Source organism: Bubalus kerabau, chromosome 5 (assembly GCF_029407905.1).
Source record: "Bubalus kerabau isolate K-KA32 ecotype Philippines breed swamp buffalo chromosome 5, PCC_UOA_SB_1v2, whole genome shotgun sequence".
In the NCBI taxonomy this organism is placed as follows: Eukaryota; Metazoa; Chordata; class Mammalia; order Artiodactyla; family Bovidae; genus Bubalus; species Bubalus kerabau.
The window spans coordinates 11,025,481-11,053,136 of NC_073628.1; the positions used below are offsets into that span (position 1 = coordinate 11,025,481).

Here is a 27,656-nt window from a genome sequence, read left to right on the forward strand (position 1 = left end):
ATCCTCTCAGGGCTCTGATTCCTATAAAAGGGAGAGGGGGACATAAGATCTGAGTGATGCTGGTTAAAGTACAGCCTGCAAACAGGGACTGCCAGGGTACCAGCCTCACAGTGTTCCCATGGAGGTGACAGTCGAGGGCTTGGCAAGAGACCATGTGAAAATGATGTACGTTAGGGAGCATCCTTCTGCTGGGTAAGTTGAGTCGTAGATGAAAGGCCTGAGGATGGGGCTGTCTGCAACGCCACTCGAGCTTGCAGACCCTGTGTCCATCCCCAGGCAGAAACCAACATGGACCAGCAGCAGGAGAGAAGGCTGAGCAGGGCCTGGCAGCCTCTGTGACTTAAATCACAACCTCAGAGGACTAGCACTCCCCTCTTCCACGTCGGCCCTGCTCCCCAGATAAGAGGTGGTGGTGGAGACACCAGGCTGCCTCCCTGGCCCCAGCACACACAGCCAGCTCACCCAGGGCCAGTATGGGAGTGACCGGACCCAGCACACAGCCACGCCCACCTGGGAAGACCATCCCCAACTTGAGCTAGGATGCGCTCCTGGCTGCCCATTGTGTAGAGAGTTCTTTGCCCACAGTGGGTGCAGTCCAGCCACTTGGTGACAGCCTGCTGGTCCTCACGGCTTGTCTGGCAGGCACCAAGGGGTGGAGTGACCACGGGCCACAGCAGTGGGCTTGCTAAAGGCCACAGTGCAAAGCAAGGTGGGCACCCCATGGTGGGGCAAGATCCCTCATTCTCCCAGGACCCGAGCCACAGGCAGGACTTCAGGGAGCGGGGTGCCGGCTCCCTGTCCAGCTCATTTAGGCCTCTCCCTAGGGTCCCAGCTTCAGGGGAGAAACGGCTACTTCTCCACTGGGACGCCAGACCCTCCCAGCTTCTGTTTACCTAATCTGTTCCCCTTGGTCCCAAAGATCCAACCTGTGACTTCAGGGAGCCACCAACACATTCCCGTCGGTGAATGCCACTCTCAGGAGGAGAGGTGGGGCGGGGGGTGGTGGGCCGGGCCCAGGCCCAGGCCCAGGACCAGGGAAGTTTCTGGTTCTGATTTATCTGAAAGGAGGTGAGGCCAGAGCAGGGCAGGCCTGAATCAAGGCAGAGTCTCCTCGCTGGGAGGGAGAGCAAGGCCGTGGACAGGCGCAGCTGCCCCAGGAAAAGAAGGGACAGAGGTGTCCGGTGGGATGCTCCCAGCTTAGGCCATATGCTCCTCTGCCCCTGGCCGCACAAAAGCCCCATTGATGCCAGGCCTCGCCTCCACGCTGCTGCCCTGACTCAAGGGCTCTGGGGACCTCTCCTGCTCCTTGCTGACCATCCAGCTGCCGCCGCCGCCGCTGCCCTGGCACGCCAGGCATGCCGGGCCCAGCAGTGCGAAGTCACATGCTGTGGGCGGGCGAGGCCAGGCACTGCTGGGGCAGCGTCGGACTGCAGGGTGTGGTGCTTACGGGCAGTGCAGCCCTTCTTGGTTACACGGAAAAGCTAGATGCCAGAAGCAGTGGCCCACTCATTCGCCACCGCCCCCCCCCCAGTCCCACCCACTTTCCTGGAGGGCAGATCCTTGGGCAAACAGTCAGCCAGGTGCTGCCGGCACGGCAAAAGCAGGGCTGGGAAAGCAAACACTGAGGGCCACCCCAACCCCTCCCTGCACACCAAGCCTTCTCCAGGGGACAGGGTACGTCCCCAAGCAGGAGGCTGCCAGGGAGTCAGGCTGACCTGGGCCTGGACCTTGGCCAGTTCCTGACTGGGTGACTCTGAACAAGTCTCAGTGGATCTGGCGTCCCAGTGGAGAATGGGGCAATGCTCATATGCACCGCTCTTGTGAAGGTTAAGTGGGAGGAGGCCTATGTGGGAGCACTTAGCACGGTTTGGCATAGACTAGGGTCTTGATTCATGGAGGCTATGTCCAGTGCTACATGGATGTGGGGGAAAGCCGGGGCAGGTCACAGAATGAGGGGCAGCACCTATGGAAGTCTGGGCACCACACCCTCTGGGGGCATGCTAGTTCATGGCCCCCTTGTCTCAGCCTCTGGGAGAGACTTCTGACAACAGCTCTACCAGCAGGGGTTGCTCCACCAGCAAGAGATGCTCCACCAGCTGAGGCAGGATGCACTCTACCAGTAGGGGGATGCTCCACCAGCAGGAGTGCTTCGCCAGAAGGAGGTGCTCTACCAGCAGGGGCTGCTCCACTAGCAGAAGGTGCTCCAGCAGTAGGAGGTGCTCCACCAGAATGAGGTCCTCCACCCGAAGGAGGTGCTCTACCAGCAGGGGATGCTCCACAGCAGGAGATGCTCCTGCTGGCCCCAAACTCAGGGCAACCATGAGTCAGATCCCAGAATTCCTTCCAGCTGCCGAGGGCCCCACTGCCCCCATGCAGTGCTTCTGCTTCAGGTTGGCCCCACCCCACAAGCAGCCAGAGGGTCACTGTCTGCTCCTCCTCACAGACCCTACTCTGGGGTTGAAGAGCACACGCTGGCGAAACAAGCTGGCTTTCATCTGCTCTATTACTCACCATGGTTGAGTGCTCTGCAGCATCGAGTTTGTCATGCCTCCGTGCCTTTGCACAGGCCATTCTCATGGCATAGGATGCCTTTTCTATCCTATGCTCCCGTGAACTCCTCAACCTACCAGGGCTAAGCCTAAACACACCCTCCTCTGTGAAGCCTGCAAAAGCCTGCCAACTCTGAGGCAGATCCGACTGGTGCCCCTCCATTCCTGTCCCAGGTACCCTGGTTCCCCACCAAGCTGGGAGCTCATAGAGGGCAGGACTGCATCTTCTGCCTGTGTCCTCAGCACCCAGACTGTGCCTGGTGCCTTGCAGCTGCTCAAGAAACATCAATCCGGGCCCAGGCCCTTGTTCTTCCAAGATCTCGCCGGTGGCCTTTTTGGCCAAAGAGACTCAGGCAGCGTGTGGGAACCTAGGCAAGACACTTCCCTCACAAAGCTGATGGGGGCTCGAGGATTCTTCTGCTTGGACACCATCTGCGCCCTGTGCACCAAGCTTCCCCACAGTCAGAGGCGGCTTTGGGGGCTGCAGGCTGCCTCCCTGTCTCCCAAAGCAGAAAGCAAAGTTAACAGGAGGGCGAGCACAGGGAAGGGAAGTGCAGCCGGAACTGCAGGGAGAAAGGGAGTCGTGGCTGCCATCTGCTGTGAACAAGATGTTTGGAGAACATGCACTCCTCGGCTCGGAGGTCTCCCAGCCAACTCTCGGAGGGCGGCCGCCCCTCCGCAGATGGGCGCCGACGGGCTCAGCCAAGCCCGAGAGGGGCCAGGCCCCCTCCCACCACACAGACCTTCCAGCTGGCCCCGTCTGACCTCTTGCTTCTCAAGCAGGCTGGGCCAGGGGGTGGGGGAGAGACGATGCCAGCCCAGGACGCGAGCCATCTCTTCCAGGGAGCCCCCCACAGGCTCTGAGAGGACAACTCCATCATGGTGATAATAACATCGCAGACATCATGATTACAAAGGTAACAACACCAACTACTGTTCAGTGAGAGCCGGATGACCTGCTGGAAGGCCTTGTACTGGGAGCTCGCGGCCACAGTCTCATTTCAGCTGTCACCCCAGGGAGGAGGGAGGAGACATGGAAAGTCCAGGAGAGCACCTGTGCTCTGCCCCAGGGTGTGGGGCACCTGGCCACCGATGCCCATTAGGAGACGGTCCTCGGGTCCTCCTTTATTCTCTAAGCTGGAGGGCACAGTGAGCAACAGGAGAACATCTGGGTGAGAAGGAACCTTCTGGGCCACAGAGTCACACACCCGCATTTCAGCAAGGGAAGCAAGTGTTAAGGATGCGGAGACCTGCCCCAGGCCACCTGAGGTCAGTGGGAGGTTGGGGACATGAACCCTGGCCTGGGACCTGGCTCCTGGGGCCTCAGCAGGCTGCTGGGCAGGGCTGTCCTCTGGCCTTTAAAGAAAGCAGCCCTCGGAGGGCTAAGGGGCTGGCCCTGCCTCGAGGGCCCATCCCGGTTTGGACCAGGCCTCCCTTATCCTCTGTGCCCCAGGCTGCAGCAGGGGGGCAGGGGAGGGGGGGGGAAGGGCGCTGAGCTGAGATCCAGGGAAGAGAGGCCTGTCTTCCTGGCTGTGCCCCCAGGCCTGCTCTAGACCTCCCCCTGGGTCGCCCTGCCCAGAGCCTGCTCACAGAGGGATTCATGTGGCCAAAAAGGCTGGGCATGTTTGCAGGGGTGCTGGGTGGCCCGCTCACCAGAGACACTGGAGCTGCCCCGTGGCACCCGGCCAACCACACCCGCGACCTCTCTCACCAGACCAGGAGGGTGGTTTCTGCAGGTGGGCTGCGGAGAAGCCTGCCCGCCTAGACTGAACTGTGCCAGGGCTCTGAATGCCCCTCCGTGGACCTCACTCAGCCCTGGGCAGCCCGGCCCCTGGAGGGGTGGTGGGGGGGTTGGGGGGCTGCCGGCCCCTGCCATTCTAGCCTGGAGAGGTCAGGGGACAGCCCCCTCGCCTCCCTTCGGCACCCGGAAGGCAGGATTTCTGGGGCAATCACCCAGAACTGTGCCTCCCATCCCATCCCCAGCCGGGCTCACCCCACGCAGCCTGCTGCAGCCGCCCCCACAGGCCTGATCTCCAGCCGCGCGCTCCACATTTCTGCCTGCTTGGTCCTCCCCCAGCAACCCCCCACCCCCATGCCATGATTGCAACACCTCCATCCCGCTGCCTGCTCTCTGGAGGGCAGCACGGGCAGTCGGTGGCCAGAGGGTCTGAAGATGGGCTCCGCGGGGCATCTGTGGGCCCAGAGATCGCGCACCGGCTTGTGTGAACTCTTCTGGGGGGCAGCCTGCAGTTTTCTCTCCTTCTCCAGGGGCTCTTGGCCCCCCGGCTGGGTCACCGCCCTGGCCCCACTTCCTGCCTCTCAGTCCCCACTGGGTCGCCCTGGCTCTGAAGTGCCTGGGCGGATCAAGGGAATCAATGGCTTCTCTGTTCTCCAGAGGGAAGGCATTTCATCACCCTTGGGGGGAATCTTTCAGGGAGGCAGGGAGCAGCCAGGCCCCAGCTCAGGACCCCCGAGGCCTCAAGGTTCCTCTTGTGTTGGAAAGTGGGAGCCCTGTGCTTGACCGAGATGTCGGGGTTGGGTGGGGAGAGGCAGCTGGGTGCTGGGGTCTGGGGAGGCCTGAGGACTCCGTGGGCAAATCTGCCCCAGCAGCCCGGGGCCCCTCGGCCCCAGCTCCCCTGGTTCCCGGGACACCCTCCGAGTGAGCAACACCTTCACGAATGGCTCCCGCCTGGGCTGAGGCACAGGCAGGCCGGGGTGAGTGAGTCAGCCAGGGGAATCCCAGCACCCGCACCCACCGCTGGGTGACACTTCCGCTGACACCTCCGGAGCAGGGCGCCCAGCCCCTCCCAGCGCAGGGCGAGAGGAACACCCCAAGGGCTCCCCACCCCCAAGCCCTGTTCCCTGAGATGGGAGCCTGGCTGCGGGGAAGGGAGGAGTGACTGCTCAGAAAAGCTTTGTGGGAGCTCTGGGCCTGGGCCATGCTCTGCGGCCTCTTCAGGGCTCTGGTCGCTCATCCTTGGTGCCTCAGTCAGGAAGGAGGCGGGAGCAGGGTCGCCACAGCCACTGCCAGTTCCAGCCCAGAGCCCATCACCCCAGCCTCTGGGTATTCTGCTTCCAGGGGTCTCGGTATCTCCAGAGCGCGTTCCTGGTATCCTCAGTATCTCTCCCTCGTCCCTGGGGGGCCCTGGCCGGTCTCCTGCCTGGGCACCCCCATCACAAGCTGTCCTGGTCTCCAGGAAGGGCAGGGTCAAGGCTCTGTCCAGGAAAAATGAGGCAAAGCAAAGCGAAGAGCAAGGCCAGCAGCCTGAGCACGGAGGCCAGAGAGGACAGGCACAAAGCCTGCTCCCAGCAGGACGTCCTGTCCCTTAAGAAACCCAGCCAGGTCCCCACAAACCCGCCAGACCGGTTAGCGGCCACCTCACTGCTGCCGGCCGCCTGAGGGTGCCAGGTGGGGGGGCCCCATTGAGCAAGATCCTGCCTAGCGGGTGCCTCACTGTCGACCCCGCCCACTCCGTTATTCCATTCCCTCCCAGCCTGACACCTGCCCAGGGAGGACCACCTTCTGGACACAGGTGAGGGCAGGGAGATGTTCTGAGCATGCTCGACCCTCTGCCTCAGGTGGGCTCTCAGACCAGGGGTGGGAAAGCAGACACTGCCCCTGCCCCGCCCCAGCTGATGCACTCAATGGGATCTTAAGAAGGAGCCTAGGGGCTGTGAACGCGAAGGTGACAAGCCCCAACCCTGAGGAGCTCACGGTGCAGAATGATGAGGACACCCACACATGGATCAGTGAATACAGGGCTCTAATGCCAGGGACCCCGCAGCGAGGACAGCTGCTTAGCCCAAGGCAAGACAGAGAAGGCTTCGAGTCGGGTGCTGATAGCTGAGTAGGAGTTCACCACCAGGCCGAAAGAGGGGGTAGGCACTTGTCACTCTTGTCCTCCCCCTCCTCCTGTGCCCGTACACACTAGCCTCCCAGAACCCCTGGGGGGCAAACACAGCCTCAGCATTCAGCCTGCCACCCTCACCTCTGCCCTGGAGGTGCTCTGGGCTGAGCATCAGGGCTAGCTCCCAACTCGGGCCTCTGGGTTGCTGCCAGGCAGGGAAGCTGGTGAAGGGAGAGACCCAGAAACCCATCCATTTCTTTCAAAGAGCACTGAAGAGATGTGACCACAAATCCCATGAGTTTACTGAAATGTCTTTAAAGCAAACGGCTTGAATGGATTTCTCCCACCCTCTCTCCCCACTGAGGCGCTCACTGGAAAACAGCAGCTCACAAGGTAGAGACTTGGGGCTGCTGGGGCCTGATGGAAACAGAGTCTCAGCTGCAAAGCCAGGCAAGAGGCACTGGGATAAAGGCAGCTCTGGGCAGGAGATGAAAAATGACATCGAACCACGGGCAGGGCAAAGGTGATGGAGGAGGGCTCGTGGGAGGCCAGTATCAGATCCAGGAACGCTCGGATACTCTCAAGCCCTCGACTACTGGTGGCTTTCCCAGCACCACGGGTCTCCCTCTTTCCTGTTCCTCCCTTCACCCTCGCCTTGAGGGCCCTGCCCCGAGCAGCTGCTTCTGCACAAGTCTCACTGGGCAGCCAGAACGGACAGGTGAGATTTTCCTGGACAGCACAAACTGCTTGCAAACCAGGGAAAGGAGCGAGAGTGGGAAGGTATGTGACTCACCAGAGATGAGAGCTGGAAGGGCCCAGGGAAATCAGAGTTCAAGAGTCCCTGAATCTTAGTGGTGAAGATTCTAATACCCAGAGAGGTACGCTGATCTACCTGGGGTGACACAGCTGTGGGCCCTTGTGCCGTCCCTGGCTTCATTCCAAGACTCATTCAACCGTTACTTCTTGAGCACATCCTAGGTGACTAGACTCTGGAATTTAGGCTCAGGCTTTTCCTAGATTATGCCCTGATGAAAACTGAAGTCTGTCCCCCGAGGCTCGCAAGCCAGAGGGCGGGGGCCTCCCATTGCTTGGCTGTCTCCTCCCCACTTATTCTTCCTGTGTAAAGAGGAGGAGGTGCCCTCCCATCATCAGAGGAAGACTTAAAGAGGGGAGGAAGTGAAAAAGTGGGAGAAACAGTGGGAAGGACTGGGGAACACTGGGCACAGCCTGAAGGGGAAGGGAAGAGACCATGGTGAAGGACACTCCAGTGGGGCAGGCTGAGCAAGAGAGACACTGTTCTGGGGGTCCCGGGCTGCTACTGGCGCCTGTGGCCTAAGGACTCTGGACCAGACATGATTACCTATCCTTCTTTTTCCTTCTTATCACAAAGTACATGTTCTCCATAGAAAACAGAAACAAACAAAAAAACAGAAATCATCCAGGATCCCTCCAGGACAATTATTAACTATTAAGATCTGTGTAGTCATTCTTGCCTGTTCAAATACAGGATCATTCCGTACCTGCCACATTTTTTTTTTTTTTTACTGAGCCAGAGAAGGTGAATATTTCTCCTCATTAAACATTTTTCTAGCCCAATCTTCCCTCATTATTGTACAGCAGTCCACGTGCATGCAGTATGTGAGTCTATTCAACCAGTTTCCTACTGGTGGCCATTAGGCTGTTTCCCCTTCTCACTGTGAGAAAAGCCCCACAGCTGGACCCAAGGATGGGCTGCTCCAGGCCCCAGGTGAGATGGTGCTGGCTACTGGGGGCTCCTGACCCCTGTCTAGCGTCCTTTCTCCCCCAGCAGAGGCAGAGCCTTGTGTGAAGTGTGGGGAGGTAGGTACAAGGGTCTTGTCCTTCTACACCACTCTCAGACAAGGAGTGATTTCCAGTGACTCTCAAACTTGAATAGGCAGAGATGAGGTGGGTAAATGCAGGTTCCCAGGCCCCACCAGGCATTATGAAAGCTGGTGGTCCAAGGTAGGGCCCAGGAGCCTACAGCTGAGCCCATCAAGGCCATCAAGGTCAACCCCAGGCGATTCTGAGGCTGGGTGAGCTTCCTGGCATTGAGAGATGCCCTCCTGGAGAGGATGAGGCCCAGCCATGCTTCTCTTCCCTGAGTGAGCCGAGGAGGCACCTCAGAACTGCTCGAACTGCAGAGTCCTGGGCCCCCCTCCAGAGATTCTGATTTAGTGGGGGGTGGGGAAGGGTGCCCTGAGAGTCTGACCTTTCTAACCTGTTTTCAGGCGTTGCCACTGGTTCATGGGCCACATTCAGAAGCACTCAAATTAAACTGGTGTGGGCACTGTGAGCAAGTGTAGTGGGCAAGTGCAGGCACTGGGCACCATGCCTGGAAGGGCAATCACAGCAGGCACTGAGCGAGCACTTCTGAGGGCCTGAACATTGCCCCGGCCGCTCAAGGTGTGGTCCAAAAGCCTCGTCCCAGGGGGCAGGTCTGGGCCCCACCCGGCCTCAGAGGGAATCTGCGGGATCTTAGTTCTCCAGCCGGGGATGGAACCCGTGACCCCTGCAGTGGAAGCGTGGGGTCCCAACCACCGGACCACCAGGGAAGTCCCTAAAGCGGCACTTTGCTGAGACCTGAACCCCGTCATCCTGTGTCATCCTTCTGATATTCCTCTGATGCAGGTCAATTCCTGATTTTACTGCCAAGATTCTGCAGCTGTGAGGTTACGTGACATTGTTAAGGTCTCCCAAGTGCCACCAGCAGGGGCTGCAACAGGAAGCCGGACGGTCCAGCCCCAGAGCCTGGGTTCCTCACTCCAACTCTCAACACCCCCTGCAGTTTTCTGTTCAAGCCCCACAGTCATGGCAACAGGTGAGACCTCAGAGACCAGGGGAGTCAACCCAACTGCTCAGAAGTGCTCCCCGGGAAATGCAGGCGGGGCTGGGGGGCGGGCTGTCTGCTGTGTCCACGCCCACGTCCTTCCCTCTGGGCCCACTGTGTTGGTGGCCCCGGTCTGGGTGGGGGTTGCGCCTCCTGAAACCTACAGGCTCTGTGGACTCGGTCGGGGGTTGGTGGGGCAGGAAGCGGGAACTGGGGCGGAGCTACCAGGAGCTCAGTTTGGTCTGAGGACATTCTTTCTTCACAGCCAGACTCAGCTCTGTGTGCCTTTTGAAAGGCAGCAGAGAATATCTGTGCTCAGCCCAACAAGGCTGGCCCTTTTCAACCTTCCCCTTGCTGCCATTTCCAATTACAACTTCAGAGGCACCTGTAATTTATACATCTCAGGATGCACTGCTCCAGCCGCTTTATGATGGGAGTTCATTACACCATTAAGGTTAAACTTTTATAAAGTACTGAGCAGGTGGTGGGCTGGGCGCCCGGCTTAGTTACCACCGCCGGAAGCCTGCTGAATAGGGTTCACCTGGGGTGGAGGGGGGGATCAGGTTCTCTGAAGGGGCCAAGAAATGGAGAAGGCGGTCCCAGAGAATGGGGGCCCTCTGTTAGCCATTTATTACACCGCATGGTGGAGCAGGCAGGCGACAAGGAGAACAATCTGCAGCAGCTCAGCAAGGCTGGCAGGGGGCGTGGGGGTGAGTGGAAGCCCCCGTGCGGCCTGCCAAGGCACAGGGTCTGAGCCGCGGACGGGCCCACACGTGGGCAGTGACAAAGGAGACGGGAGGCTCTCTCAGCAATAGGGTGGCTCTGGGGGTCTTCCTTTTGTAGGAACCTGTCCTTCCTGGGGCTCAAGGGGTCCCCCAACCCGATACCAGGTCGAGGAGCAAGAATGAACACCTCCCTTCCCACCCCGCCGAGAGCAGGGGTCAGATGAATGGGGGTCCCCCAGCCGGCCAGCTACAAACCCACGGCCTTGAGCAGGTTTCTTTAATTCTCTAAGGAAGCTGAGATCCTCAACCCGCCCCTCAGCTGTCAAACGCACATGCCTCCCTCCCAGGGCATGGCCCCAGCACAGAACTGGGTGAGCGCCCACTGCACCAGAGCTGTGTCTGTTCTTCGCATTAAATGAGTTAACAGCAGACAGAGCACTGAGGAAGGTGTACCCAGCAGGGAGAGGACTCTTGGCTCTTTGTTGCCGTTGTTACATTGTCTGTTTATGTATCCGGCCCTAACCTGGGAACTCTCTGAGGAAGCGGTGGTAACTTTGCTTACTCCCAGCTCCAGGCATGGAACTTTGGCCTGCAGTAGCTGCTTGACCAGGGTCCCTGAGAGCGGGTGGGTGGGAGTTTTACAAGTGCAGAGCTGTTCCTGGCTCTGCAGACTGGCCTGGGTCCCGGGGACGGTGTCGGGCGGAAGACCAAGTTCTCTCAAAGGTATGAGGCTGAAGCCACCTCTTGAGAAACATTCCTTGACTTCCTAGGAGGAAAGAGACTCCAGATGTGGCTGGGTTTTCTGGCTCCAGGACACCGGGCTTGACTCCCCTTCTCCTTCCACAAGTGCCCGGAACCCAGGAGGATGAAGCAGGGTCTGCTGGCTCAGGAAGCACTGCTGTGGCCGCGCAGGCTGGCCTCCTCCAGTCGCAGGGAGAGGCTGCCCCAACCGACAGGCTCCCAGGGCTGGACAGGACCGGATGGGACTCTGGACTTGTCAAGGTCGCCAGCGTTCTTGGCTGTGAGTCCAAGTCATGACCCCCATGCTCGGGGTGCACAGTCTCACCCACAGTCCATCTTCCCACAGTCGTGGGGAGGGGGAGGGGCAGGGGGATGGCCCCTTGGCACAAAGGGGTCAGAGACTCTCTAAGGAAAGACTGGCCTCTCCCAGAAACCTCAGGGGAGGAAAAGGTGGATGAAAAAAAAGAAAAAAGAAAAAAAGGCAGCCGGATGGAAGAGGCGCCAAAGGGAAGGAAACCAAACTAGGAGAGGAACCAAGAGGGATGGGCCGCCTCGGAGAGTGCTGGGGTGGGAACAGGGTTGGATGCCAGAGGGCCGGCGAGCCACTGCCAGCCCTGAGAAGCGCCAGGGTTGCCTGGCTGCAAGATGCAGCCTCACGAAAGTTGGGGGGGCCCCCTGGGGGGACAGATGAGTGGACGGCAGGTAACATTTACAGTGCTCCTGGCATTGAGCGGAATGTCCAAAGAGGTGGCATCTCATTTGATCCCAACAGCTGCCCGGTGTGCTGTGTTCCACTAGACCACCACCCCACTTTAGAGACGAGGAAACTGAGGCTCTGAGAGTTGAGGGGCTTGCCCACATAGCAGTGGACTTGAATGGAGCTTTATGCTAAAGTCCATGTTCACAGGCCTATGTTACACTGACTTTAAAGAGAGAATGAATCGGAGCTGGGTGATTGGAAGAATGAGAGGGGCAGTGTGGTCTTGGGAGGCTCGGCCGGGCCGAGCGGGCTAGGTGGGCAGTGCCAACCAGGAGGCAGCATGTCTGATGAGACTGCAGAGGCCAGGACGGTCCGCTGGGCCCAGGGCTGCCGGGAGGACCCGGGCCAGCCCGAAGCTGCAGCGGGGCAGCTGGCCCAGGGCAGTGCAGAGCTCCTCTGAAGCAGAGTCTGATGTAATCCCCGCCTGCAGAGGGCGGAAACTTGGGAAATGAAACCAGCCGTCACCTCGCTGCAACCCGGCCACAGATTTCCAATGGCCATGCCAGGTGGGCCTCGCCCCTGCCACAGTCTAAGGCCTCTGCCCTCCTTCCTGGGGCCCTGGGGAGCACCCCCAACCTTGCCCCCAGACCCAGTCCAGCGCTGAGACATGCTCGGAGTAAAGCTGATGAGAAAGCAGAGGGTTTCTAGCCAACACCCTGGGAAGCCTGCCATCGGGAGGCTCAAGGTCTCACCACCTTCTGGAGCAGACGCGGGGCTCACATCTCCACCAGGCTTTCCGCATACTTGGAGGGGTGAGGGGTGGTACCCCAGGGTGGCATGGTGAGCCATCCTCTGTCTGCACTGAACCTGCCTGAAGTGACCTGGTCAGGCTGCCCGGGCAAGTGGCAGACAAGATGTGTGGTGAGGTCCGAATTCCAGGCAGGCCCCGTGCACTTCCACATGACCCAAGGCCCCAGGGCAGGTGGGGTGGCCTCCAAAGGACCCAGGCACACTGGTCAGCCATCTGGGACACCAGACTGGGGCCTGGCCCCCTTGAGGGACCTCCTGACCAGCTCTTGGCCCAGGAGGGTCCTCAAGCAAGGCCTTCCAGCTGGTAAACCACAGAATTCACTAGTCTGTGCGGGCAGCTCAGAGTGTGGGTGTAGATCCCTGGCCCGGATGCATGCCCAGTCATAAGCATTCCTGGCCTTCATGCCAGCTCCTGAAGCTTTGAATCTCACACACAAGCAATTCTAACCCCTGACCAGCAGAGTGTCTTTCCCACCCAGCATTGCCTCTGAGCATGGGCACAGCCAGAGAAGGAGACAGAGTAAATATCATTGTTGCTGTTATACAAATGGGGCAACTGAGGCTTGGAAAGGCTGAATGACTCATCTGAAGTTGCCCAGCAGAGCCAGAGGCAGGATCCAAGCCTGGCACCCACCACCTGCTTTGCCATCTCCCTAAAATCACCCATCTTGGGACCCTTGGAATGGGTGCTCCTGGTCCCGCCCAACACAGGCCAACATATCAAACCAGACAAGCAAAAGGTTTGAGGCCGCTGGATAAATACACAGATATCAGATAAACAGGCCAGGGGAGATGGAGAGAGGAGATAATTACGGGAGCATGAGGCCAGCACCCTGTATCTCAAGACTGCTGGAGTCCAGGAGGCTCTGCCCTCTGTCAGCCGCCCACGTAGAGCACATTTCCACATCTCACCTATAAAACGGGTTAATACCACCTGCCTCTCGGGTGGTCATGGGGATTAAATGAGCTAATGCGTGAAAAGTGCTTAGCATGGTGCCTGGCGTGTTCGGTAAGTGCTATTTGCCATCATTGTTAGTCTTCAGTGAGAACATGCATTAGTGAGGGGAACAAGCCATGAACATTTAACAACACACACTCAGAAGGGCGCCTGTACTCCGCCACCTGACCGCGTCACGTAGTACAGTCCTGGTGTGCAATGGCCGGGGGGTGGGGAAGAAAGGCATCACAGTAGATGGGGGCACTGTGCGGACCTGAAGGAGAGGCAGGGCTCAGGGAAGAGAGGGGAGGGTCCTGGGCTCAAGCCCTGGCTTCCCACCTACTTGCTGTGTGTCCTTGGGCAGGTAACTCACCCTCTCTGAGCCTCCTATAAGGCACAAGTGGAGAGGGATGGGGAAGTAGAGGGATACTTATCACAAGGAGTAAGTGGGGTTCTCTCTGTGCTATATGCTGTCCCAGGTTGAGTTCCCAGCATTCACAAAATGGAAACTATTGTTATTATTACCGTTATTTGGTGGCTGAGCAAAGGCTCCTGGAGACAGATGCCCTGAGGCCTCCCGACCCCTCAAACCTGAAAGGGTCTGGCAAGAGCTGAGGGCGGGGCTCTGGCCCTAAGGTGGGTGGGGGCAGGGAGCCAGAGGGCGGCCTCACCGACCTCACCCCACGTGAGGCCTGCCCAGAGGGAGCCGCCGCGTGCTGGGAGGCGCAGGGCGGATTGTATATAATGAAGAGACATCAATAATAAATTAACCTCAAGGAAGTCCAGGAACATCAATCATAAATTAATTAAATGGCTCCAGGAAAGGCAAGGACAAGGGGCCTCTTTGGGGCAGCAAACTGCCTTACCTTACACGGCACGGCCCACCCTCCCATCCCGGCCTGCAGGCTCTGCAACACGGCCATCTCCAGGTGGAGGAGCTGGTCCTCAGGAGCAGCTCCCCAAACGCAGGTGAAGCTAAGCCCAGCTCTCCTCCCACCCAGCCTCCAACTCAGAGAGCTCTCAGACGCCAAGAGGGTTTCTGATGAAACTTCCCAGAATAGTAACCTCCTGGGCTGAACTCGGGCAGGCAAAACTTCAAGGGGTAATGTGGTGAGAAAATGATCAGACACCTGGCAAGAAGTGTGAGGAACTAGAGCCCCCTTGGTGGGTGCTCGGGGATGAAGGAGCACAGCCTCCTTCAGGGCATCCCTGACAGCCTCCTGTTTGCACCCCCAGCCTGGAACCTCCCCCCCACCAAGTCAAAGCAGCTGGAAGGCAAGTGTGGGAGCCGCATCTGAGTCCCAGAAGAGGCTCTGCCCCAGGCCCTGCCTCTTACTGACCAAAGTGACAAACCTCGTGGCCTCCACCTTCCCGGCCTCCCGAGGGCGGCCACTGCCTGGGTGCCAGCCTCCCGGTTCCCGCTCCCCGGCCCCTGGGTCCCTGGCACCTGCAGCGACACCTCTTCCCGGCACACTCTCGCTCAGAACACTGTGGTGACTGCCATGTTCAAGGACCGGACCTTCTGCCTCACGGCTGTGGCTCTTGGGGATCCAGCCCCAACTCACTTCTCTACCTTTTATCACTTCCATTTCCTGCTCCCACGGTCAAGCCAGACCACAAAAGGTCAGCCCCTCGCTTTCTCAGCCATATCCCCTGTTGCTGCCGTTTCCTCTACAGTCACCTGGCTGGCCCAGGTTAAAGGCCACGGCCACTTAAATCTCTCCTGATCTCCGTGGTTTGAGTCGCTCTCTCTCCTTTGACCTCCGGTAGCACCCACCTCTTGATGTTACAGTGGAGACCTCTAGGTCCATCTCATAGCTTCTCAATAGGTTGTAAACACCAGATTCCATACCTTATAGGTGCTGGTATGGCCACTTTGGCTTCTCCAGTGGCTCAGTGGTAAAGAATCCGTCTGCCATTGCAGGAGATGCAGGAGATGCGGGTTTGGTCCCTGGGTGGGGAAGGTCCCCTGGAGTAGGAAATGGCAACCCACTCCAGTATTCATGCCTAGGAGATCCCATGGACAGAGGAGCCTGGTGGGCTACAGTCCATGGGGTCGCAAAGAGTCAGACACGACTGAGCATGCATGCATGCGTGTCCACTTCATCTTCATAGCTCTCACTGACCTCCAGCCCTCAGAAGGTGCTCAAGAAATAACTATCAGCTCCATTGGAGTGGGAAGATACGCCAGGGCCCACAACGTTATCTTGAGTATGATTCTATTGACAGATAAGCCAGATTCCATCCATGCCGAGGGTAGGGTGGAGCTAATTTCTCCTCATCAAGAAAAGGAACATAACCTATTGCGTCTCCCCTGGTGCTAATATATGCAGATCAGGATGAAGCTGCTTGTTTTGTGGGAAAGATCCCGAATGCAGGAGCAGAAGCACTTACCGAGTGTGCTTCTCACCACTGGGATCTCTCCACTCACCAGGCATGCGGTCCTTACAATGCCTGCTCCCTGTGGGAGGTTCTACTGTCCCCATCTTAGAGATGGGGAAACTGAGGTGTAGAGAGGCACCAGGATTTGAACTTGGGTCTGTTTGACCCCAGAGTCCCAAGTCCTAAGGCCCATGGGCTGTGCTGCTCTCTTCTGTCACCTGGGTGGACTGTCCCTGGATGACTTCCCCAGGGGCTTGGGGAGGAGGCGGAAGCAGGCATTATGCGAACACATATGGGCATTGGAACCACTCCCCCCAGCCTGGGCTTCCTTCTAAGGAATACTGAGAAAGCAGAAAGGCTGCTCCTGTAAGAATCACACCGAGACGTTAAGCTCCCCCTCCCCGAGCTGGAAGGCGACCCCTCCCCCCGCCTCCCACTGTTCTCTCCTGCTTCTTGGGGCTCAGCAACACCCCAGCGCGCACACCCACTGACACCAGGCCAGCCAGACACAGGAGCCCACAGGCTCCCCCGCCACCAGGCGCTCCTCCGGCTCAGCCCTCACTTCCCACAGAAACACTTGCTTACGGGCACACGCGGCTTGGCACACGTGCACTTGCCTGGCGGGAACAGCCCCAACCCTGCCCGTCTCCACCACGATCCTGCCGAGGAGCGGGGTACTCCTGCCCCTGGCCCTTGACGGTGGCCACACCACTACCCTCCACATCACCTCCGCGGAACCCTCTCCCAGCAGCCCAGAGGACCCCACGGGGAAGACAGTTTCCTGCGTCCTCCCCGCCAACACATCCAGTGCCCCATCCACCAGAGAGATCCCGTGCAGCCAAAGTCGGAATCAGAAAGGAAAAAGGACAAGATAAACAGCCTTCAGCCATGCCCGCTGGGATGTAACCACATCCCACAACATCCAAGGCTCCACGGCGCTAGAAGATTTATTGTCCTCTGACCGCATGTTCATTGATAATTCCCCAGTGCCACATGCCTGGTCCACTTGAGTGTGTGGGTGTGTGTGTTAGTTGCTCAGTCATGTCTGACTCTTTGCGACCCCATGGACTGTAGCTCTCCAGGCTCCTCTGTCCATGGAATTCTCCAGGCAAGAACACTAGAGTGAATTGCACTTCCCTTCTCCAGGGGATCTTCCTGACCCAGGGATCAAACCCCAGTCTCCCACAATGCAGGCAGGTTTTTGACCAACTGAGCCACCCGAGAAGCCCCTACTGGAGTGTAAGACAAAGCAATTCCAGGGAGAAACTGAACTCAGATGGAGCACTGGCCAACAGGTGATTAAACCCTGAGTGGGATCCCTCTCTGGTCCTGAAGAGAGGGGCTGTGGGGAGGGTCTGTGCCTTCAGCTGTAGCCTAGAAGCCTCTGTCCAGAGATGCCGGATCCCCTGGCACCCCTGCAGCTGAGCAGCTGGGCACAATGATTTATGAGACAGCTGAGGTGGAAAGGTTGCCAGGAGCTGAGTTAAGCAACTTTTGGAGAAACATGGACAAAGAAATGGGAATAGGACTAAGGACCAGAGTTGGAGAAAACCTCGGCTCCAGAGAGCCCTCGATGGCCACTCCTATGTTACCAGTTCTCTCCCCGCAGCTGGCTTCTGCTCAAAACTATGACAAAGGGTGGTGGTGAATGGTGGGGCTCCTGGTGGCCTCAAAACCTGAGGACTTGCAAGACAGCCCTGCTCTGCTTCAGGCCAACAGAGGCTGGGTCCACCCGTTGGCTTCTCCTATCTCCCCCACCTGCCACCCAGCTCCTCTGTGCAGAGTCCCAGCCTCCCAGGCAGATGGCAAGGGGTGGCTACAAAGGGCTTCTGGATCCCCAAACCACAAGGCTGAGCCACCAATCAGAATAGGCAGAGGTGTGGCGGGTGTGCTTAGAGGACATGATCGTTCAATATTCACATCGGGGAGGCCTGAGGCTTCCTCTTAATGGACTCTCACTAGGAGAGCATTCCAAGCAGGAGATGAAGCGCTGGCAACTCCTGGGGAGGCAGCGAAAGGGGCCGTTGGGGGCACCCCGAGGATGACCTGGAAACAAGTGGCTGAGGAAGCACCAGGCGGTGTCCTGGTGGCGACCCTTGGGAAGGCGCGGTCCTTGGCCTGGACAAGTCAGCTCACCATCCGGGGCCTGGTAGGATGTGTCCTCCTCCGCCCCTCGTGCCGTGACACTGCAGCATGGACACTGGGCAACAACTTTCTGCCTCGGGGACCAAGCTTGTGAAACGGGTTGCTGGCTACAGCAGATACTCCTGTGGAACGCTGGAGAAACGGGCCTGGGTTCATGGAATCTGGCCTGCCAGTGTGAAGCTTTTGAGCCGTGGGGGATGTAATTCAGGCTCTGCAGCCCATTATTAGTAACTGGGCCCCAGTGGCAGAAAGTAAAGACCCTGGCAGCCACCCTCACTCATCTTCTCCACCTGGGTCGGCCCTTCAGGCAGAAGCGGGTCCTGGGGGATTCTTGCTACACCTGTCTGCTCTCAAGAAGCCCGCTCTGAGGGTGTCCATCATCCCTTCTCCTTGCCCCCGGCACCCCTCATGGGCCCCAGCCTCCTGCCATCCAGCCTCCACCTCCGTCACAGGACCACCCTGCCCCGTCTCCTCTCTGGTGACTCTGACCCACTTGGCTTTCTTAAGGCCACGGCCCCCCAAAACGCAGATGTGGCTGCTGCCCACTCGCATCCTCTGAACCAGGAGCCAAAGTAAATTCTCAAGAGAAAACACACACGTCCTGCTCCCACCCGGGTACCCCAGATCTGCCAGCCACAGACACCTCCCAGTCCTGCGCAGCCACAGGTGTGTCTGCAGCCCCGGTGAAGGGCTTCCTCTTGTTCAGCCCACTCCTGCAGGGCTCTCCAGTGGCTGCGGCCACGCTCGGACCGTCCTCAGGAGACCTGGGGCCCGGTTCCAGCTCAGCAGCTGACTCACAATGTCAACAGATCCCACTTTCCCCACAAGGAGCCTTTACGCTCAGGGCCTCTAATTCCCTACGACAGGCCCTTCCTCCCCATTCACATTCCACGCTTCCATCTCCTCGGCCTCCGGCCCCGGTCTCTTCACCTGAGGATAATCCCTGACCCTTGGACAGGTCTTCACAAAGGGTTTCTGTGGGCACCATCTTTCATCCTCCATGACCACCTTCCGATGTGGCTGTGAGAGGTAAAGTCACCTGTTCAAGGTCACACCAGCGAGACTGGAATTCAAGTCTTCTGGCTCCAAATGCACCGGACAACACTCCAGCTTTGAGGAACCTCAGCAGCATCTCCAAGCACCCACTTGGGATAATGAGTTGCCAGCCCCACCCTAGTCTCCTATACCCTCAGCCTGGTCTTTCTGGACTCCTAAAGGCCCAGCCTCATTTATTCTTCTCCTGCGATTCCACTTCCTCAAGAGATCCATAAAGACCTAACAATTTCTTCCCACATCCTAAGACTCCTCTGCGGGTGGGGTGGGGGTGGGTCTCTAAATTGCCCCTCTGTGAAGTAGGGCATATGTGATGCTGAGTGAGACCCTCACCCAGGGCTTCCTGAAGGATCGGTGAGGGCAGAAGCAACCCCAACAACACTCCTGGTGGCTGCAGACTCATCTTTCAAACATGCTCCAAACGATCCTCTGGACCCAAAGGCTTTGGAGCATCACAGACACCATCACCCCAAGGAAAAGGCAAGGCCCGGAACCACAGATGGCTGGAGCCCTACGCCTCCCCCTGCCCACCGACATGGCCCACCTCTCAGCCCTGCAAATGTCTCAGGACACATGTTCAGAGATAGTGAGCAGAGCTGAGAACCACCCACCCCTCCCCTCTTCCCCAAAGCTGGATGAATTCATGAGCCCAGGATGATGGTAGCGCTTAGAGAGGTCTCTGTCTGGGTCACCATCAGGGTCTTCAAAGTAGAAGCATCTCCTGGTATCTCTTTTCCATGTCCATTATAAAGGACACCAACCTTCTCCCAGACTTCTGCATTTCTCAGTCCCCCAGTGTGCCCAGCAGACGTTAAAGGTGGATCTCTGTGCCGGAAGCAATACCGCTCATCATACCCAGAGTGGGAGGACAGGCATTCACCCTGCCCGTCCACCAGGGTCTGAGGGCCACGGATTCTCCCCTCGTAGGGCCGGGCTGCCCCAGCACTATGCTGTGCCAGGGCCATTTCTCACAGTCACGGCCAGCAACTCCTGCCATGCTGAGGACACAAATTCTTCAAGCCCCGGGTGCCATCACTCCAGACCATCTCAAGGCCAGAACCATTGGACACCTTACTAATGAGAGCACTTCCTCACACCCCTGCCGGGGGCACCACCATGCACCCACCAGCTGGCCACCGCCACCCCAGCACGAGTCCAATTGCCCTGCCCATCACCTGCCCGCACAGAGGGCTGCACCCGCCTCACACCTGGGCGGCCACCACCACACCAAGGTGGGGGTGAGTCTCTTTCTGACACCCGTGCCAGGAAAACCACGCTGCTCGGGCCAGACCCACGCTGCCCACGCCCGCGCCACGGGTGTCACCCTTCCCACATCGGTGCCACGGGCTCCACGGATCCCACACCTGTCACGGGCGCGCGCGGCAGCCGCACCTCCGCCTGCGGACCCGTCGGGCGGGCCATCGCGCGCCCTGGACACTGCCCAGCTGCCGCGCCGCTCTCACCGCACCGGAGCCCGGGGCCCGGCCCGCCGCGCCCGCTTCCCCCTTTACCTCCAGCCCGCCTCAGGGCTCGGCCCGCCGCCACCACCGCGACCGCCACCTCCATCCTGGGCTCCCCAAGGCCCCGATTCACTAACGCCGCTTCCGCAGGGCGCCGGCGCCGGCGCGAAGGCCGCCTCCGCCCCCCGGGGGACGCTGCGTCCTTTACGTAAACCCCACTCCGCCGCCAGCGGTGACCATGGCGACGGCCGTGGGGTGGCAGCGCCCTCTGGTGCCAGGGAGGGGAGTGGCGCCGAGGCCAGAGGGAGCGGAGTCTTTCGCGGGCTGGGGCCCGGCGCGTGGGGGCGGTGGGCTCCGGGCTTCTGCCGCCGCTGGGGCTCCGTGGGCGGCCGGGAGGGGCACGACCCGCCGCGCGGCATGCGGGGAAGGGAGCTGCCTGGGTCCCCCTCCTGCAGGCCCCGCGTGACCGGGTTTAGCGTGGGAGAGGGGGGAAAAAAAAGCGTGTAGGATCACTGGAGAACTGGTTCATTTGGGGGGAGGAAAGAGGGAGCTGGATTCCACCTCCTCCGGGTGCAGAGCGCTCCTTGGAGTAAGGGGGATGGGGGGCGGTCAGAGCACATCTTCGCCATCTGTGTCCTCTCGCCCTCCACCCTGCTGGGGCCCAGCATAGCTCCTGGCTTCCAAAAGGGCGCTTGGTCAATTTTGAATTCCTGGCAAATGAAGAAAATTGCCCTTCCTCTTCTGCTTCACACGCATCCATTCATTCCCTCAACACACCTTCCCTGAGAGCCAGCCTTGAGCAGGGAGCGCCACTGTCCGAGTGCCTTGTGCTAAGCTGGGGGAGTGAGTGGGCACAAAGATGAGCAGATCCCAGGCCCAGCCCTCCAGGAGTTGGATCTCAGGGGTACTAGACCATCAGAGTACAGGGTGCTTGCGGTGTAGAGCTCAGCGGAGACTGCGGGGCGGTGGAGCTCTTAGACGGACCTTTAAGCAAGCCCTGGGGGAGGGAGTTGGGTCTGGAGGCCAAGAGGACCCAGCTGGGTCTCAAAGCTGGAGTAGAATTCAGAGCAAAGAGGGGAGCCGCATATTTCAGCGAGGGGAGTGCCTCTAAAGTGTTGTAGGGGGCCCTGTTGTCATCCCAAGGAAACAGGGTGACCCACAGCAGTGTAAGTGGGAGCTATGTGAAGGGGAACTGAAGTGGACCACCCTCCTGAAAATTTTCTGGACTTTTGCTTTAAAGTGAGACTGAGTCCAGGGCAGCCTTCCTCTCTTGAAGCATGTGGGAGCTACTTCTGGAAGGAGTTCTGTATTATCCATGGTTATTTTGAAGGCAAACTCCAGTTTGCTTTAAAAAAAGAAAAATGGAGGCAGGGAGGACAAATACTGGATTGGATACCTTAGGGGACTCAAGAAAGAGATGGACCTTCCCAGCCTCAAGAAGAGCAGGGTATCAGGGAGGATTTAAGGACTGATTGTAGCATAGCAATTCAGGGACCTTCTGTCTAGATCACTGCAATGAATCAGAATCAAAACTGCCAAATTTAATGTTCCCTTGGTTCAAAGTTCTAGATTCCCAAAAGAAAGAGTTTTGTTGGTCCAGCTTGGGCCATGGTCAATCGTAGCAGCTGCATTCCACCCCCTTAGCTGCACAGTGTATACAAATTCACACATGTATGCGCACGCGCGCGCACACACACACACACACACACACACACACACCTCCTCCCATTCGTTCAGAGTCATCTTCACCAAACAATATTGTGTTCCAGTATTCCCTGGTCAGCTACCTCCAGACTTGATGTCATAATCAAGATCCAAGTTCAAGATCTTCAAGGTGATGTCCATGTCCATTTCTCCTCAAGGTTATGGTGATCCCATCTGAGCACCTAACAACTGAGTTAATGGGTACTTTTAACTACCACCAACATGTTCTCTGAATTCTTGATGCTCACAGAGTGGCAACAGCACCGTTGGGGGGTTGCTTGTGAGAAATGCAGAATCTCAGGCCCCCACATCTCAGCAGGTTGGCATGATCCCTCAGTGTTATGTATGCACATTGCCATTTGAGAAGCACTGCTGTTCCAAATACGGATGGAAAGGAAAAGGAAATACATGAAAAATGTGTTTTAATGGTGATCGTTGCTGTTTAAAAAGAAAAACAGGAGGGGTTATTTATTTGATCTTCAGCAACTCCAATAACCAACAAGATAGTGACTGCAGTCTTTATTTTTGCAACTGTTTGCAAACTCCTAAAAGGTGTTTATGACTTCTTTCCTCTAACTCCTGCCAGCATCTCATTTTTCTGGTGGACTGACCGAGCCTCCATCCTTGAAGGTGTGTGTGAGTTGCTCAGTCGTGTCCGGCTCTTTGTGACCCCATGGACTGTAGCCCACCAGGCTCCTCTGTCCATGGGATTCTCCAGGCAAGAACACTGGAATGGGTTGCCATTTCCTGCTCCAGGGTCCATCCTTGAGGCCCTGAGCTATTGGTGATCCTGACTGTAAAGCATGTCCGCCTTTACCGTAGGGCATGAGGGCGTAGGAGGTACTCCATGGGGACCCTGCGTTCCACCCATATCACTCCTATGTGTGTGTGTATGTCTGTGTGTGTGTGTGAGATGAGGATCCCCAAGTGGCCCAGTGGTAGTCCCAGTCTCCAATTCAGCAAACTGTTAATGTGCCCCCTGGTGGAAATGTCCCTCCCTTTAGTTCTGAAACCACCAGACAGTTGAAACTCAAGAATTGCCTTAATGGGAGGCAGGCAGCAGACATTTTGACGCTGGTGAAACTCTCATCACCGCGTCCATCCCTAGTTCTGAGACCTTTTGGAAGGAACGTACCCTACCAGACGTCTGGTTCAGAGCACATGTTTCCTGGGGGCCTTACCTGGTCCAGCCACCAGGCTGCTCCCTCTCCACTCCAACATCCCATCTGCCCTTCCTGCTGAAAGCCATCAGCCCCGGTTCTGACAGAGTCTGGCCAGGTGTTCTTGTAGATGGCCACCAGAGCTGTGAGCAGACTGGAGTCAGGGAGGAGGCCAAGACTGAGGGCTTCAGGATGGGCGACGAGCCATAGATTGGTCCCGGTCCAGCTGCTGGGCTGTGTTCCCTCAGCTCGGTGCCAAATTCCCCCTCTGGCCTCAGTTTCCCTCTGGGTCCCAGTGGGGATAATAACATGGCTCCTCCTTCCGGGGGGGGGCGGTATGTGGATTAACTAATTAATGAGCGTGACATCGTCTGCTTCTGCAAAGGGGCTGATTAAATGCTGAGTGTTGTTATTAGAGCGATGAGGGTGTGTGACAGGCAGAGTCAACTGCAGACAGATCTACTCCCCTCGCTCGCCTCCTCCCCGCCCCGTTCCTCTGTCTGCCCTACACTCTGCAAGCTGAACATCTTGCAAGACAAAACCAAGATGATTTTTGGCACCCCAAAGACGGTGTCTAAGTTTTGCGTGTTTCCCCTGTACTGGAATGTGAGTCACGGCCCAGCTCCGTAGAGTAATCTGTCTCCGACAGCTGGCACAGCTGTGCCCTGCCTCAGACTCTCGGCTCCCAGCAGCTGCAGGGTGGGATGGCTCGGCCAGTGATTGCGTCGGGTTAGAGCTGCCTGCAGAAAGACAACTGCAGCATTCCTGAGCTGGGCACCAACCCCCTGACTGCACTGCCCCATGGTCCCAGTGACTGAGTGATTGCCTTTCCTCACAGCCCAAGGGAGGGAAAGTCAATGTGGCCTACTGGCTTAAGGCTTAAGTGGGAATTCAGAGCATGCAGCGTTTTAAAGTATAAAATATCTGCTCATGGCTGCTGGAGATCCAATGATTACATTTTAGCTTGGATGCAGGGTATAGGATAAGGCATGAAATCAGCTCTGGGCATGGGACTTTAGTTTGTTCCCAGATGCCCAAGTCCTGAGTGAAATAGTGAATGTGACTTTCCCAGGAGTCAGTGTGAAATCCTTGCCCACTCACCTGTGCTGGGTCCCCCATCTCTGAGTGTTGTAGGATGCTGGCTCCCACCCAGAATCCTGGCACCCATGGTGGGGCGGATGGGAAGGAATGGCTTAGTCCCACCACCAGGGAAACAGCTGACAACCATGGGCAATGTTGTTTACCCAAATAGCACAAACTCTACCTGCGGAGGGGAGAGAAAAGCTCTGGAGGCTGAGCTGTCAGACTCCCACAGGGAGAGAAATTAGCCAGTTTTGAGGTCTAGGGAATGAATGCATGTGAACTGTGGTTTGGGACACCTAAGCCAGCTCAGGATCACCCAGAGTTTCTCATGGCAGGATTTTCAGCCTTTTTCCCCATTAAAAATTGCTGCTGTCCTGCCTTCTTGATCCTCCTACTATGAGATATAGGAATGGGTCATGGGGGCAGATAGCCTGGAAGGGGGGGCTGGACCCACAAAGATTAAAATCAGCTACCACTGGGATGTGCTGAGGTCTTGTGCAAGAAGCAAGTCGTCCCCTCCCACCAAAGGGAGCCTGCCACCCATGCCTTTTACCTGAGTGAGCAGCATTTGTAATCAGAGTCTCGACACATCTGTATGGTGATGGAGTGATAATGGTGGAGATACTGGAGGAGGTGAGAGTGTTGGTGGTCTAGTGGTGGTGTTGATGGGGAGAAAGCACCTATGGCTTCCAAGGGGGTCGTTCTGGAAAGGTTTTCGCTTCCCACCTCATCCTCCATTCACTTGGGTATCACTAGTACTTTTACTGTAATGCCCAAAGGATTGGGGGATCCTTGCATCTCATTAAACCAGCCTATTTGTAAGTGTCTGCTCCCTAACAGGCATTGTAGTAACTAGTTTTTCTCCTTGGGGCACTAGGGAGCTATGGGATTATAAACACAGATGTCTCAGGAGAAAGACTGCATGCTTATTGACTAGTGTGATTCATCTGCACTTTCTGGACAATAATAACAAGCATAGAGAGTCCTCTTGAGGGTGTTCATCCATCCATCTACCCACTCAACCACCCACTTATTCTCTCACCTCCTCTTCACCCACATATCCACCCACCCACCCATTCACCCACTCACCTTCTTCCACCCAGTCTGTCCGTTGCCCACCTACCTACCTACCCACCCACTCACTCTTCCATTCACCCACCCATCCATCCACTCATCCACAAATTCATCAGTCCATCCATCCATCTATCCATTCACCTATCTGTCCATCAACTCTTCAACCTCTCCACCTATCCAACTATGTCCTAAATCTTATCCAGTTTATTGTCCCTCTTAAATATCTTTGCAACTACCCACTTCTGTCCATTTCTACCAGTACCATCCAGGTACGGGCCACACTTATGTCTCTTCAGGGCCACTGCCACAGGCTCCTAACTGCTCCCACTTCTCATCCAGTTTTCCACCCAACAGATAAAGCAACCTCCTATAAATGAACACCAGATTACATCATGTCACTGCTTAAAGCCTTGCTGTGGTTTCTTATCGCTCTTAGAATACAGACCCCAATTTTTGTTGGGTATACAGTAAAGTGTACAGATGATGAGTTTCCCCATATGTGTATACCTGTGATCACACCCAGATTAAGACACAGAGTATTTCCAGTTCTTTGTGCTCATAAAAGTCAGTTACCCCACCCCCCGATGTAGACACTAATTGTATGTCTACATACAATTCAGTTCAGTTCAGTCGCTCAGTCGTGTCCGACTCTTTGCAACCCCATGAATTGCAGTACGCCAGGCCTCCCTGTCTATCACCAACTCCCAGAGCTCACTCAAACTCACATCCATTGAGTTGGTGATGCCATCCAGCCATCTCATCCTCTGTCATCCCCTTCTCCTCCTGCCCCCAATCCCTCCCAGCATCAGAGTCTTTTCCATTGAGTCAACTCTTTGCATGAAGATTTGAAGGTGGCCAAAGTATTGGAGTTTCAGCTTTAGCATCATTCCTTCCAAAGAACACCCAGGACTGATTTCCTTTAGAATGGACTGGTTGGATCTCCTTGCAGTCCAAGGGACTCTACACCTTAGGTTTGTCTGTTTCTGAACTTCCTACAGATGGAATCATAGAGCAGGGACTCTTTTGTGTCTGGCTTCTTTTGAGAAACATTATGTCTGTGAGATTCATCCATGTTATTATGTGTACCAGTAGTTCACCGTTTTTTATGGCTGTGTGATATTTCATTAGGGTTTTCCTGGTGGCTCAGCAGTAAAGACTCCACTTGCCAATGCAGGAGATGCGAGTGTGATCCCTAGGTCAGGAAGATGCCCTGGAAAAGAAAATGGCCACCCACGGGAGTATTCTGAACAGAGGAGCCCTGTGGGCTACAGTCCATGGGGTCGCAAAAGAGTAGGATACAACTTAGCAACTAAACAACCACAATGCAACAATATTTCATTAGATAAGTATACTATGATTTGTTTGTTTATTCTGCCTTGTGGCTTTTTCCAGTTAGGGACTCTAGTGGATAAGGCTGCTACATTCTTGTAAAAGTCTTTAGTGGATATTGCACTTCTTTCTCTTGGGTTGGGGGTGGACAGGATAATGACCCCTAGTGATGTCCATGTCCTAATCCGCAGAACTTGTATGTTTAAGTATAATGTGTGTTTGCATGCTAAGTCGCTTCAGTTGTGTCCGACTCTTTGAGACCATAGCCTGCCAGGCTCCTCTGTACATTGGATTCTCCAGGCAAGAACACTGGAGTGGGTTGCCATGCCCTCCTCCAGAGAACTTTCCTTACCCAGGGATTGAGCCTGCATCTCTTACGTTTCCTGCATTGGCAGGCAGGATCCTTACCGCTAGTGCCACCTGAGAAGCCCTCAAGTATAATACAAAAGGGAATTCAGGTTGTAGGTGGAATTAAGGTCTCTAATCAGCTGATCTTGAGATAGAGAGATTATCCTAGATTATCCGGGTGGGCTCTATGTAATCAAAAGCTTCCTTATAAGTAGGAGAGGGAAGCTAGGTGAGAGAAACAGAGAGATGACAGTGAGAGAAAAACTTGATCAGCCGTTACTGGCTTTGAAGATGAGCCAAGGAACTGGGAAAGGCAAGGAAACAGGTTATCCTTCTAGAGCCTCTAGAAGGAACACAGGCTTGCTGATACCTTGATTTTAGCCCAGTGAGACCCATTTTGGACTTCTGACCTTCAGAACTATAAGATAAATATTTGTTTTAAGCCACCAAGTTTGTGTCAGTTTATTATAGCAATAGAAAGCTAATACAGATAGATGTGAGATTTCCCTGGTGGTCCAGTGGTTGAGACCCCTCCTTCCAATGCAAGGAACACAGGTTTGATCCCTGGTGGGGGAACTAAGATCCCATGTACCTTGGGGCAACTAAGCCCACTCCCCACAACTACTGAGCCCACGCTCTAGAGCCTGTGCTCCACAAGAGAAGCCTTCAAGCCACAACTGGAGAAAGCTTGAGCATTGCAACAGAGAGCCTGTGCACCACAATGAAGAGCCAATGAAGTCCCCCTGCCAAAAAAAAAATA

General features: G+C 56.7%; 2 long non-coding RNA genes across 7 annotated transcripts; one reads left to right on the forward strand and one right to left on the reverse strand.

Moving 5' to 3' along the window:
- The first annotated feature begins 6,271 nt into the window (after positions 1 to 6,271).
- Positions 6,272 to 11,292, forward strand: LOC129652452 (uncharacterized). 5 transcript variants are annotated; one of them, XR_008714551.1, is made up of 3 exons: positions 6,272 to 6,428; positions 9,047 to 9,236; positions 10,741 to 11,292. It is a non-coding gene; the product is annotated as an uncharacterized LOC129652452 (long non-coding RNA). The 5 variants fall into 5 exon arrangements; XR_008714549.1 differs by lacking the exon at positions 6,272 to 6,428 and adding an exon at positions 7,376 to 8,144; XR_008714550.1 differs by lacking the exon at positions 6,272 to 6,428 and adding an exon at positions 8,132 to 8,236.
- Positions 9,649 to 20,351, reverse strand: LOC129652453 (uncharacterized). 2 transcript variants are annotated; one of them, XR_008714553.1, is made up of 2 exons: positions 20,250 to 20,351; positions 9,649 to 10,736 (listed from the first exon to the last, which is right to left on the reverse strand). It is a non-coding gene; the product is annotated as an uncharacterized LOC129652453 (long non-coding RNA). The 2 variants fall into 2 exon arrangements; XR_008714552.1 differs by lacking the exon at positions 20,250 to 20,351 and adding an exon at positions 14,606 to 15,386.
- Between the last annotated feature and the right edge of the window lie 7,305 nt (positions 20,352 to 27,656).